Source organism: Anastrepha ludens, chromosome 6, assembly GCF_028408465.1.
Source record: "Anastrepha ludens isolate Willacy chromosome 6, idAnaLude1.1, whole genome shotgun sequence".
NCBI classification, from domain to species: Eukaryota; Metazoa; Arthropoda; class Insecta; order Diptera; family Tephritidae; genus Anastrepha; species Anastrepha ludens.
In genome coordinates, this window is record NC_071502.1 from 68,752,151 (window position 1) to 68,766,513 (window position 14,363).

A 14,363-nucleotide genomic window follows, 5' to 3' on the forward strand; every position below is an offset into this window, starting at 1 on the left:
AATAGGAGGAGGAGCTCGGCCAAACACCTAACAGAAGTGTACGCGCCAATTATTTATTTTTAAACGGCAAAATAAATATGTGAAGTGGAAGAAATGATCTTTCGCAATATAGCGCAACTTTGATATCGAGAATTAATTAGTAGTGTGCATCTTGATGATTTTCCACGTATAAAAAGCCCTACAGTTTTATGCCGCCTCGGATTACAGATGATTGCTTTATGAGAAAATCTTTCATGGGAGAAATACTCTCGAAGGTTTGCCACTGTCTGTCGAGTGGTGACCGCTATTTGAAACAACTTTTCCTATCATTTCTTATAAAGGGTTTTTCAATAAGGGTGGGTAGATGTTGAAATGGAATAAAATGGCGTTTGCTGTGTGGCACGTAGCTCCGTCCTGCTGGAACCACATGTCGTCTAGGTCCATATGGTTCAATACGGGCCATAAGAAATTGGAAGGGCCACCACGTCTACCGCGCAACGTTTGCGTTAATGAACACTCATTTTGATAATAAAGTCTTATCAGTTGAACGTGCTGTTCAATCGTGTAACTTGCCATGATGATTTGGCATAAACAAAAGATTTGACAGATGTCACCAATGGCTGCCACAGGGCGCCAAAATCGACCCGCGCCAATTGAAAAACCCTTTATAATACCCGCAGTGGATTTCGGAATGTGAGATATGCACAAGCCCTTCGTCTACGACGTTTAGTTGACTTGTCGAGAGTAAAAAGCCGGTTTGAGAAAATGTAAAAAAAAACCGACTCGGCAAATATGTACAGTATGGTTTCGTCTTTCCTAGCTCTATTATTTCTACCGAAATCTATCCGGGTGTAGTACAATGGTCTACTGCCTGAGTCCTCGCACTTGTCCAACCCCCCACAAATCTAATCTAATCTAATGGTTTCGTCTACCTACGATTTTGCATTGGCGCCCTTCGGTAGTGCCTTAAAAAATCACCCTGCTAAATAGACTTAAATATGACTTAATATAGATTTTACGCTTTACATTTCAAATTCTGCTTCAGTGTTTTTTTATTGGAAACAACCCCTTTGCTTGTCTACATATATATCTTCTCGAACTTAAGTTTCAACTCTTCAACATTTTTTTCCTTTCTTTGCTAGCATTTTCTTCAACATTATAAAACCTTTTTAATTTTCTGGTCGACTCATCGGTGGGAGCTCGCTCAAAGCAGTCAGCTTAGAGATATAATGGTTCGAATTACTAAATAAAAATGCATTACAAAAATACTCTTCAACACGAAAATCCATTAGTGTGCCTCCCCCGTCAAAAATTTCTTACATCACAGTTTTGTTTATTGATTTGACCCAAAAAGGGACTGGAACAAAAACAAGGAAAAAAGGCATGAAGTTACATAGAAAACCGGAAAGGCAAGCGAGACTAAGCTCGTTGGTTTAAAATTGTACTTTACAAGCAATTGGTATGCCAAGTCTCATTTACGTGCATACTTATGCGTGAGCAATCACAAAAAACAGCAAGAAATAATAATAAAAATAATCCTTATTGCTATAGGCTAAATATTATGTGCTATATTTCCATTAATATTGTTAATTTGAGTTATGTTGTTTTCAAATACCTCAAAATATGCGTCTGTCGCGTTGACTACGTAGGCCGCTATGCCTGGCATCGTAATTGCAGTGAACTCAGCCGAGCATGGCTCCCATGTCGCGCCGTTGATTCATCGCCGCTTTAGCATTTGCTCCTTTGACGGCACATTTGAAACCTCAGCAAATTGACTTAATTGGTGTGGATTTACGTTTTAAATTTATTGCAACTGCCGCACTTATTGTTATGAATGCGCCTTGGCTTCGTTTGGTTTTCTTACCCATGTAAGTCTCGTCAGTATTTTTAACGCATTTGAGTTTAAAACTCTGCTTTTATGCGTTAATTGCACTTTCTGCAGTTTAAATTGTGAAAGCTTTTTTTATTAAAAAGTAAATGCTTTCATGTTATTAATGGTATTTAAATTTGTGATTTTGCCGCTGCATATCCCTTGATTTGCCTTTGCCTGCCTGTACTATGTTTTATTCAATGAATTTCTTACGAAAAAAATGTGCAATGAAAAAACCCACGCAGTGAAGCAAAGAGTTATACAAGCATTTTAGTACAATGCTCAAATTATTTCTGGTATTTTTACCAATTTCAGCTCTATTTATTAGTAGGGGTACTTCTTTGCGGTTGAAGGGAATAAAATAAGTAAACCATTCCTCGACCGCCGTAGCTGAATGAGTTTGTGCGTGACTACCAATCGGAAAGCAGTTCGAATCTCCGTGAAACACCAAAATATTTTTTCTAATAGCGGTCGCCCCTCGGCGGGAAATTGCAAACCTCCGAGTGTATTTCTGCTATGAAAAAGCTCCTCATAGAAAAATATCTGCCGTTCGGAATCCGCTTAAAACTTGAGCTGGTCCCTCCATCTGTGTAACAACATGACGACGCAAACCAAAAATAGGAGGAGGAGCTCGTCCAAACACACAAAAAGGGTGTAAGCGCCAATTGTATATATGTATATATATTTATATTCTATGGGACTTGGATATTATATAAATATTTTTATTTTCCTCTCTGTTCAAGGCTTTCCATCTTAAACGATTCTGGGCTGGTATTTTTCGACGTCCCATGTGATGGCGGCATTTGCTAGCTTGCGCAATATGTACCTTCCCCAAGTATTCTTTGGTCGACGGCAAACTCTGCCCCCTTGCGGGTTCCAGTCCACTGCCATTCTCATAATGCTATCTGGCGGTTTTCTAAGCGTGTGACCTATCCATCGCCATTTTCTGCGTTTGGCTTACCATCGGATGGGTTCCTCATTCATTGATCTCCATATCTCGTCGTTACTGATTGTGTTTGGCCGGAATATTCTACAGATGATGCGGATTCATTTGTTGCCGAAAAATTGAAGCCTCTGTGTGATGGTGTTGGAGACCAGTCATGTTTCTCTTCCGTACAACAATATTGTCTTCACATGCGGAATATTCGCAGTTTAGAGCGTCTGAGGATTGCGAACTTACCTTTACTGAGTATATGTTATCAGAAAATAGTAAAAATAATTTAATTAATGTTAAGAATTATACATTTTTTTCCCAAAGTTTTTTTTATACTCAAGCCTTCAAATAATCCTATTTTCTGAATACTTCGACCACTTCACACGATACCACTCAACCGCTTCTCAAATGCGATACCATAGCCGGAAGAATAGTTTATATATATATATATATATATATATAATTGGCGCGTACACCCTTTTTGGGTGTTTGGCCGAGCTCCTCCTCCTATTTTTGGCTTGCGTGTTGATGTTGTTCCACAAATGGAGGGACCTACAACTTCAAGCCGACTCCGAACGGTAAATGTTTTACATTAGTTTTGGTGTTTCACGGAGATTCGAACCTCTCTCTCTGTGAATTCCGAAAGGTAATCACCCACCAAACCTTTCGGCTACTGCTATCGACGGAAGAATAGTTCAAAAATTAGTACAATGAAAAATTTATTTTTAAAAAATTAAAATAAAAAAGCTGCAGCCGATGTTTACTGAAGGCGCTGAGTCTGAACGAGGTATTGAAGAGGTGAAAAGTAGTGTGCGCTAAAGATCCTAAGGACGAAGTGCAAACCGCCATCCATTCATCTATAAATAATTTTGTTATCCTTATTCTACATGAAACACTGTGCGTAAGTAACCCGTCTGATAAAATTTTTCGATGTAGAATAGTCTGTGCTCGTAATTTTCTATAATGATTGGATTATCTTCATAAATTGTTAACTTTTTTATATTTATTTGCTAATCCTCACACTCAATCTTATGAAAAAACAACTCGAACACAGTGCAGAGGAAGAACTTACACATATTAAATCACCCTAAACGTCACAATTTTTGTTTAGAATTTTTCTAATTTCGTTTTAAATTGATTTAAATTAGAAGAAGAAAAAAACTACATTTACCATTAATATTGTCTTTTATATAATAGTTTATAAAAGCATGTATTTTTGTCATGAGAAAGCTCCGCATAAAATCCATTTGTCGTTCGGAGTCGCCTTAGAACTGTACGTTCCTACATATGGAGCAACAGCACTGATTTGTTTGTGATACTACTCTTGTATTTGTTTATAGCTACTGTACAATGCAACTGAATACAGCTCACTTGAACATTTGTCTATTACAATGAACCCTTTGACCACGTACTTACATATAATCTCAAATTTTATACGATTTTAAATGCTTGCATGAAATTAAAGCTTCATTTATAAATATCGCTTGAATAGAAAAATGTGATGTTGAGAACAAAACTTTAAAGCGAATCGAATACGAAGCAGACAGCAGAAATACCCTCGATAACGGATATTGCTACTGAAATTTTGTGACTCTTCAATGATTTAATGTAATCGAATTTCATCTACGAAAGAGCCATGCTGGCCAACATCTACTAATACAAAAATATAATCAGAAAAAATCAGTTAACTCAGTGGCTTACTGAACAGATTTTTGATAACACCATAAAGCCTTCGTGCACACACACACACACACATTCCTTTTGCCTCCTTGAGAACCCAAAACAAAAAAAATAAAAAATTCACGAAAATATGAATTACGGAAAGTGGAAAAGCAGTCTGAATGCTTACATACACACAAAGAGAAAAAGTGCTTGAGTGAATAAATAGAATACTTGCGAAAAACACGGCGGCATTGTAAAATATCTAAGGAGCATACACTAGACATGCCCGCTTATAAGCGAAATAAAATATAAAAAAGGAATAAAAAGGATGCTGCGTATAAATGCCAGAATATATTACATAGTTATTTCTGAAAAAGGAGCTGTAAGCCATGTGGAAGCAATACAGAACGAGTGCTTCAGTGAAAACCCATAAAAGCGATAAGCAGCTGCAAAGCCAAGGCAAAAATAATACCATAATGACGAGCAGAATAGTATGAATGCAGAAAAAAAAATCAGTGGGCGAGAGGGAGAATAGGAAAGGGAGAGAGAGAGGGGGAAGATGGTTACAGTCAAGCTCAAGGGAAAAGCAGCGAATTAACGAAGGGCGGCATATTTTCTTCAAATAACTTTTAATGCCTTCGTTGACATTGGACGCTGCATTGCACTTGCCTTGGTGTTAATGTGTGTTTTATAATAAAGGAGTACGTATATGTGTTTGTATTAATATACGCTTTGATACCATTGCAATTTCAGGCATTCGCACCCACCCACTGAGCTGCCTGGCGTCGCATACCTTTCGTTTATTTCATTTCAATTAGAAGTTCTAATGCGATGCTGCTGCTGCTGCTGCTGATGCTGATGCCGACGCTGCTTTGTGGCCACACAGCGTGTTGTAGCGCCGTCAAGAGTGCGTACACATCGACTCGCCTGCCACTCTGAGTGTCTTGTGTATTGCGCGGTGGCCTGTGTTGCTTGTCTGCTACGTACTCAGTAGTTTCCTCTTTGTTGCGCTGTCTAGCATAGCTTGTTTGCGGTATACCATAGCTTTGTTTCTACGAGTGGCCACTTGAACTTTTCTTCAGTGACAGTGGTGGAGCAAACGTACATCTAAATAAGAAGAAAAGACAAAAAATATAACAAAACAGAATGAAAGCAGACAATTTTATTTGCTGTAGTCGTGAATAGAAAAAGTGTTACTTCAAGTGTTCGGACTTGTGGCTTGAGGAAGCAACAAATGTTTGCTATTGGCGTAAAAGTTTGTCAATGTAAAAGTTTTCGAGGCTGCTATTGTTTTTATTCATTCATTCACTTGTATTTGTATTTGTATTCATTTATTACATCACTGTGCTGCTGCGTTCTTTCTTTTTGTTTTTGATTTGCCTTTTTTGTGATATTTTATATGTCTTTGGAACTTCATGGCCTGCAACAATTTCGTATAATTGAATCTACTGCTTCAATTGAATTACTTCTTATCTCAATATTCACTTCTTCAAAGGGCGCTAGTAGAATATATGCATTTTTTTCTATTCATTCCCTTCTATTGATCGCATAGGCTTCGTTTATAATCCGCTGTTCGAACAACACAATTCCAACACAGCATTGCGCTTGACTTAACTCACTTAACTTGTGATGCCTATCAGCGCGCGCCATGGCAATTCAACTAAGTATTTTCGTTTATAGCAAATCCCTTTACTATGTTAATTTCAGCTCATAGTTAATCTCCAATGGTTTATTGATTTTGTCTGCTACTCCTCTTTCCGAGCGCTACTTACTTTAAATGCCATAATTTTTGGTTAGTATGTACAAAATAAATACCCGCAACACTTCAGCGCCTATATGTATGCAATGTAAGCAAGTGATTATGAGAATCACGTCCACTTACTGCCGCGTATGCCATACCTCACCCATACTTACTTAGTTAAGCTTCGTATGCTCACCGTTGTTGCTATTGGCTTTGGTGAACGCCGTCAAGTCTTCAATTTTGCGGTTGTCAGTTTCATTGTCAATTTTAATTTTTTTTTACTTGCTATTTATTTTAAATTCGTTTCACATTGATTACAGCGTTAAATGCTCTTAAGCTAACTGTAATATGTATATGTAAATTCTTTGTTGTAGAGTTTACTTCTGTTGGTTTTTCACTGAGTGAAAAATTGAGTGTGTACTAGACTGGGTTGAAAAAAAGTGGAAGATTTCAGTGCAGTATTTAAACCTTATTTTAATAGGATTGCGGAACCACAGCATCATTTTTTATCCTTTTTAAAATAATTATAACTTTGGTACGTGACCAACGGAAAAACAACCCAACGCTATGTCTTTATTCCAGTCATAAAAAGATCTTTGTTTCATTCTAATGTCCTTTTGAGCCCCGAAGCCGTTTTCACATAGGTAGGTCATCTAAAATATCCATCTTGTCTTCATATTCTGTAAGTTGAGTTTAACAAAATTTTACATTGCACGATTTTACTATATAATAAATAAATAAATATAAATCTTTCGTGTCTCATCAAGTTCATGTATTTTTGCTAAATTTGAAAACAAATAACGACATATTACCTTTGAATATCGGACATTATGAAATTATTTCGGTGGTTTTTAAAAGGTTAACACTTTTTTATGGTGCCGAGATCCTCTGAACTTAATCATAAATGCAGGCGTGGAATTCTTTCAAATTTTTCGTTCTTATGGTGGTCGACCCGGTCTAGTGTGCGCGTAGCGATTTTTTGTCTTGTTTTTGTTTTTTGAATTCATATACGTATGTGTACATACATATGCACGTTTATGAATATTTTTCTTATTCACCTTCAAACTCAATCACGTGCATGCAAGTGAAGGCTTTGTTATTACTGTGAGAAATGGCGCTCATTAAAGTGAGCTTGACAATTAACGAGCAGTAAAACCATGATTACATATGTAGTGGTAGGTAAACTCGTAAACGAGTGCAATAGCTTACGAGTACCTAATAGGAAATCGAGAGACTTCTATGTAATATGTTTGTTCTCAGTAGTATAACGGTTGTTCCCAGTATATTTTGCTGATCCAAAATTAACACCGTTTGGTACATTGTCAATGCTAATCCTTTGAACAAAGACTTCGATATTTTATTTTTCATAAATCGCTATTTATGGGATCACCTGTGGTTTGATTTAATCTAAAACCTTATACTTTCCATTGCTCTTAGTTGCTTTCAGTAAATAAAGTAACTTGCATAATTCGCGGCCGAATACTTTCCTTCTGAAATCTGTGATAAGGGAACGACACCGTCTTTTAACCACTAAAAAAGTTCCTTCTGAGTATTCTGGTGTTTTTATTTTCTCAAGGCTCTTAATCTACTTATAAACTAGAACTAGATTTTGTAAACATTTGAGTATCGTCGAGCTTCGCATCCAATTTGTGGAGAACGTCTTGATGCTGTCTCACAAAAGGAGATGCCACCTCTGGGTGCCTGATGCCTTTATACGGAGTTTTTTTTTCTATTTTTAAACAAAGCGAACCGCATGCCTTAGTAGACAGACCTAATGTCTGCCTCTCTGATAACTTGGATGGTCCCAAATTTTCCAAGAACTTAGGTAATAAGGCCTATTTCACTTAAACCAAGGAGGATTTGTAATGGATAGGAAAAGACAGGTGAGGTGGAGATCCATAATTCCTCTGCAAGCATCCCAAAGATTGTTAAGAATGTAGCAGGTTGTCGAGAAAAAGAGCACGTCGCTCGTCTCAATAGAGAAACTGCTCTGTATTATTTTCATCCCCCACACAAGGTTTACCCAGTGCATTTCCCATGATGTTTGTGGGATCCATATGTAGTCGCCCTGAAATGTGCTGCGTAATTAGTCTCTCAGCGCTCGTAGCTCACTTTTCCTCTAACTGTGAAGGAGTTTTACCACCACTGTGTCAGACTTTTTCAAGAAACACTTGGTTGCTTTCCCCAAAGTACCTAACGGATATCCAAATAGCTTCGCCATTTGTACTCCAGCACTTACTTCGCTCTGAATTCAGCCAGATTGTAATCCTAAAACTGAAAGAGGAATAAGTAGGCCATATAATAGTTCCAACTTCAAACAAATTTAAGCAATGTAACACTTTCTCGTTCTTCTTTCTCTTATTTGATTTCGTTCGATTAATCCCGTCCTCCTACATAATAATTCTCCTTAGAATATATGGCCCATACAAATCGATCTGATCTGAAGGGTCATTTCAAATCAATTTTGTTATTTTCTATATAAAACTGAGCTAATATAATGTTCTACGTACCCATATCAAGCGAAGTTATGACGTGCCCATGTATTAAACTCTCACACATGTTTAATAGGGCTAGACTTCTGGTGTCAAAATCGATCACTTGATTTGGTATGGTATGCCTGTTTAAAATTAACTTAATAGTCGGGATTCGGTTACTTGGTCTGGTGTATGAACGTTTGTGCGACGAACGTTTGTAGAGAGGACTAAGCTCCCTTGTAGGCTAATGAAAGCCAGTAGTAATCCAGTTGAAACCCAGTTCAAGTCGGACAAGAACTTGTCATTTATATGACTTCGCTGCAGGGTACATCCAAACTTTATGGTGACGTTTATCGATATGTAGTCGTTTACAATATGTAGGCAAGTGTGGATATCTTGCAATTAAATCTCGTACAAAGCGCTGCAATTATACGTAATTACTATGAATAATTAAGTTCGAACATTTCGTGTACTTGAGTTGATTATTGTTCGAGTATGTTGAGGGCTCGACTGACAAAATTAATGATATAATACAGTGTTTAGTCGATAATCGCGACTAATCTAGATCTTTGTTGGCTCTTCACACGGGAAGAAGAACAAGTTTGAGTTTTGGTAGACAACAGCGGACTGGGGTGTTTCTTCTTCTTCTTGACTGGCGCGATTTTTGCGAGTTTAACAAAGTGCGCCAGTCGATTTTTTCTTTCTTTCTCGTGCTAACCAGCACCTGTCGGACACGTCAAGTGAAGATAAGTCCTTCTTCACCTGATCTCTCCAAAGCAGAGGTACCGCAGCAGCTAGTACCGCATCGAATACTTTCAAAACCGGAGCAACATGACCCAGCCAACGAAACCGCTGTATCTTTATTTGCTGAACCTTGCCTATGCCATCGTAAGGCTCATACAGTTCATTGTTCCATCGAGTGCGATACTCCCCATCGCCAACGTGCAAAGGTCCAAAATTCTTATACAGAATCTTTCTCTCGAAACACTCCAAGCTTCTGCGCTATACGATAGCGCGGCCATGATAAGAGCCTTACAAAGTGTTAGTTTTGTTCGTCGAGAGTGTACTTTACTACTCATTGCCTACTTTACTGCCTCATTGTCCAAAGTAGCACTGGTTGACAAAGGAGATTCTACGTTGGACTGACATTGGCTGACATTTTTATCGGTGCTAATGCTGATTTCTAAATAAACGAAGTCTTTTACAACCTCGAAATTATAACTGTCAACAGTGACGTGGGTGCCGATACGCGAGTGCGCCGACTGTTTGTTTGATGACAGGAGGCACGTCGTTTTGTCCTCGTTCACCACCAGACCTACTGTGGTGTTTAGGGTACTAAAAATGACTGTTGAATGGGCGCACTTTTAATCTGCGCCCCATCTAATTAAACCATCGCCAATTGCACTAGTATACAGTAAAAAAAAAGATCCTGGTTATTCGGATTATCCAATTCTAGTAAAGACTATTGAAATCAAGATTTGTAACATAAGTCGTTTGTTATTAGATACTATCTAACTAACTAAATAATGTTATACCAAATATTATTATAATTAAAAGTTTTACTAGATATGTTAGGTTTTAAGAAATATTTTTGCTATCTATATCTTACGGTATAGTTCGAAAATTTTCAGGGCTTAGAAAAAAATATAATAAATAAGTAACAAAATAAAATAAAATTATTATTAAACTATGATATTCAACAACAAATATTTTCGAAGTATTAGTTTTATTTGTTGCATAGAAAGTAATTATTTAATTGCATTTGAAATGACTGTTTGGTCCAAGGAAAGTTGAAATTAAACGAGTGACGTTCTAACGAGTGGCGCATTACCACCAAATAATGCAATAATGCAATAAAGGCAACGTGAAAAATCATAAAATGACGAACACTTCTCCAAGCAACATTTAACGGTATTCTTCCTGGAAGAGGCGGTCAGTCAGTTTGCCATTGACGCGATCAAAGATAAAGAGTAACTCTGCCATTTAATAGGAAAAGACTAATCAATAGACAGTGAGATTCGTATGAGGGTTACGGGTCTGAAAAATCGAGCAAATTGAGTGCGAAGCACGCACATATTTTTTGAACCATCTCGACTCGATTTATACTCGTATGGACTGCACGATAAGATAAATAAAATCATCGTAATCTAATTTGGACCTTACAAACACAGATTGCGCATAAACTCTTAAGAGTATAAGGGTCAGTGAAGTGCGAAGAGTGGCGGCTAACAAAAGCGAGCAAAGTACGGGAATTGGAAACGGCATAATTTAAGTGCATGATAAAATTGTGCCTTGAATCCAACAGAACCCTAAATCCTTAATCACACCAAGAAGCAAGCTTTGCATTGCTAATATAAAATAATACAACTTAGGGGTGTTTGAAGCTTAATAAATGCGTTTCTTTGACATTTTTGATTTTTTAAGAAATAGATGATTCATAAGGCATCAAGAAAATAAATTATTTAGCTTCTAGATCATCCGCATAGAGAATAAATTTAGCAAAGGAAAAACTCGAACAAATGTCATTAATAGACAAAACTAATAACAAAAGTCCAAAATAATACCCTGAGATACACCAGAGGTGGCCATAGACTGTTTCGAAGAAACACCATCGATAACTACATATTGTGCTGCTCCTCTTTGAGGATCGAATCCAATCGAGGCAGGTCAAATGAAAACCAAAACATGCCTATTTAGTTACTAAAAAGTATTGAGATTGATTCAACTACTTTCTCTATATACCTTGACAAACATCGCAGATTCAGCACGAAGTCAGGGAAGTTTGAGTTGAAATAAACCGTGGCGTCCTTTCCGTACTTCCAGTCTTTCCTTTTAAATACGCTGAGGATCTATGCTTGCGAGTTTTCAATATTACATTATAAATACGTAAAATATAGCCAAGCTGCCTTTTATGAGTTTGAAAAATTGAAAAGCCACATTTATGGAGGCTGCAATGATAAAAGTTTAGCTGACTTGCAAATCGGATTTCGCAAAGATCGAGAGTCGCGAGTATCGTGTAGTCACTCCACTTATATTTGTACATCACTACTTACTTAGTTGAAGCACATACGCACACATGCATATAGGAATCCATAATAATACTCTTAAGTGGATGTATTGGGGAAGGGCATGTTTGCTTGAAGCTTAATGAAGGTTATTGTACGCTTACAGGAAATGTAGTAGAAAGGTGGATGTTAAATCGATATTGATCTCAATAAAAAAGAAAAATAGAGAGGGTAATGCTTACTATGTCGTGCTGTTGCAGTGGTTCATTTTCATTACACTCCAATAAGCTTTCTCTCAATAAGTATCTCATTGTTTACGGAAGATTGTATTAAGCTTTGACCTTTTGTTTCGGTTCTTTTTATCACCTTCCGTGTATTATTTAATATATGCATGTATATGTGTGAGTGTTTACATATCCTTTGACTGCACACTCACGAAAGTCTTGAAGTTTTGGACCTGATAGGTGGCGCTTGTGTGAAAATGCTTCAAAAGCCAATTAATTGATATCATCCATATTAGGAATTTATGTTATCAAATGTGATCGCTTTATTATGGCGCCTTTCGTGAATTCAAATAATAGGTTCAATTTTCGATTACTTCGGATTTTTATTTTATTTTATTTAATTAAAAATCTTTTGTATGTAAGTCTAGAGTAAAAATGAAACCACCTGGGTGGGAGGATGGACGTATAAATGTTTATAAAAAAGTTTAAGAGGTTAGGGATTGTCAGAATTGTTTGTTTTCCTCTGACTATCTTTAATCACTTGATACATATTATTGAACAAACTATAGGCACACTTGGATCTTTTTTTCTTCGCCGTACACCCCTGAGTTTAAAATATTTTTGCAAGGTGATTTCGATATTTTTTTTATGGAAAACATTCTTCGTCATATTTTGGGCATTTACATTCGGAACTTTGATACTTTAATGTTTTTGCTCGGAGAGAGAGATGTTGTTCGAAGGGTCTTTCACCTTATGTACCCTGTTCTAGTACTTAGCTACGAGGCCGTCTCAACTTCGACAACATGAATTAAAAAATATAAGAGTAAAACCTAATACAGTTTTTTTCATAATGGAAATTTTGTTTAGTGGTTTAGTTGTTTGGATAGTGGATATTCTTTATTGTGTTATTTTAAGTGCGAACAACTTAAACAACAACAACAACTCTGAAATTAAAGCGCAAGGTAAATGCATCGCAACTTTCCAACCAAATTCTTTAAAATTTTTCAGGTCCCTGAATGATTTGTGGTTTTGCGTTATTCCTGTGAGAGTCAGCGCCTTTCTGTTAATAATAAAGTTCAGGGTAAATCGCCGGGCCATGTGTTAGCAGCTCACAATGTACTATTCTACTATTCCCTTCCAATCTCATCAAGCACTAAGCCTTACCCTTCACTGGCGTCAGTTGAAGTTGTTAGGTATCATAGCTTCAACTCAATTCTTGTACGATGTCTTTAACGCATTGTTGTAAGTGAATAAATTGTCATCTCCATTAACTATTCTCTTTTAACATCTGTTTCAGCCAAATTTCAAAGGTGTTCATTCAACTGTTTACTGGTTGCGTTTATTCATCGAACTATATAAAAGCCGCCGCAGCCGAATGGGTTGGTGCGTGACTACCATTCTGAATTCACAGATAGAACGTAGGTTCGAATCTCGGTGAAAGACCAAAAATAATAAAATTTTTTTTCTAATAGCGGTCGTCCCTCGCCAGGCAATGGCAAACCTCCGAGTGTATTTCTGCCATGAAAAAGCTCCCCATAAAAATATTTGCCGTTCAGAGTGGGTTTGAAACTGTAGGTCCCTCCGTTTGTGGCACGACATCAAGACGCACACCGAAATAGGAGCAGGAGCTCGACCAAACACCCAAAGAGGGTATACGCGCCAATTATATACCATATATATATATTCAAGTATCCGTTTTTAACAATTTTTACTTCACTTTAGCCATACATTTTTCGATAAGATTCAAGTCAGGCATTTGTGGAGTATAGCTGAAAAACACCGCATGCATTTTTTTGAATAATTCTTATGCAAATTTGTGTTTCGCGTTGTTATCTTGTTGAAACACTCATCGATGCACCAAAATCCATTTACTGCCCTCCGAGACACTGCCGGGCACTTTAGACAATAAGGAATTTGCGATGACAACTAGGAGAAGTTTGTAGTACAAATTATTGGAGATTCGGTTGACCTGGGCCTCGGGAATTTTCAGTCGAAGCTGAACCGAATATTGTAAAGGGTCCATGTAATAATTAGTTATTTAATAAGAAATAAAGATTTTTAAAAAATAAAACAAACATTACTTTACCATTTTCAATTTGCCAGTGACACCGTCTGCTGGTATAGAGTGGACTCCCGGCACTGAACAATGACTCACTTGCCACATTCGATGGAGGAACAGAAGATTATCATTATCATTATTTATAGGGGATATATGCAATATAATCCTAACTGAATTAGCACACTGGCTACTAGGAGAAGAAAACATTTAAAACCAATAAAAAAAATGTGTACTTTGACACTAGTATTCAAAAAATGTTACAGGAACTAAACGTTGATACAATTTTTGGACAAAAATATTTAAGAATATATTTGAAGCTCGGCTGTGGTTTGGCCGAAGATAAATCGAAACCGAACTGAAATTTTGTGACTGAAGCCGAAGTTCGGTTGTTTTCTAATAAATATGATTATTTTTC

The 14,363-nt window shown here is 37.0% G+C and overlaps 1 protein-coding gene across 7 annotated transcripts in view; it reads left to right on the forward strand.

Moving 5' to 3' along the window:
• LOC128867812 (transient receptor potential cation channel trpm) overlaps positions 1-14,363 on the forward strand; it is a 319,297-nt gene that overhangs the window by 96,639 nt on the left and 208,295 nt on the right. The gene's annotated exons all lie outside the window — the stretch shown is intronic.